Genomic DNA, 615 nt, shown 5'->3' with positions numbered 1-615 from the left:
CCCCCCCCCCCCCCCCCCCAGCCACTAGCAGGCAGGAGGGACCCCGGTCCCTCTGCCCCTCTCACCTGTGCTGTGGCTGGACGGAGCAGTGATGCCAATAAAGGGGATAGCGTTGGCACCGCCTAGGCAAGACCCCCTTGCAGATGGTGCTTGACCAGGGGAGAAGTGAATGGCACAGGGTGATGCCAACTTGGGGATGGTCCTTGCAGGAGGTGGCACAGGCAGCGGTGCTGGTGCTCAAACAGGCCAGCCCCTGTCCCAGGCACCTGGAGGTGCTGAGAGAGACCTTCACCCGGGGCCAGCCCTTGCTGAGTGCCAGAAGAGGATGCAGACAGCTGTCTGGGACATCTCCCCTGCCCTCACCAGGCCAGCAGCAGGGACAGGAGCCTCTGCACAGCCCCCCTTGCTCAGCATGTGGCCCCTTACCCACACCTCGACCCGGCCCCTCTAATGACTTCCATATGTTGGCACCTCCCGACCCCAGTGCTCAGCGCCAGCGGCCCGACAAGATCCAGATGGGCTGGGTGGAAATTCAGGCAGCAGCAGTGCAGGGAGCAACACCAGCATGGGGTAGGTCCCTGCGCCCGCCCGCCTCGCTGGAGAGATGTGCCATTC

Source organism: Buceros rhinoceros, unplaced genomic scaffold (genome assembly GCF_000710305.1).
Source record: "Buceros rhinoceros silvestris isolate BGI_N320 unplaced genomic scaffold, ASM71030v1 scaffold37169, whole genome shotgun sequence".
Classification (NCBI taxonomy): Eukaryota; Metazoa; Chordata; class Aves; order Bucerotiformes; family Bucerotidae; genus Buceros; species Buceros rhinoceros.
The sequence above is the reverse complement of the archived record's forward strand: the minus strand, read 5'-3'. Positions refer to the sequence as shown.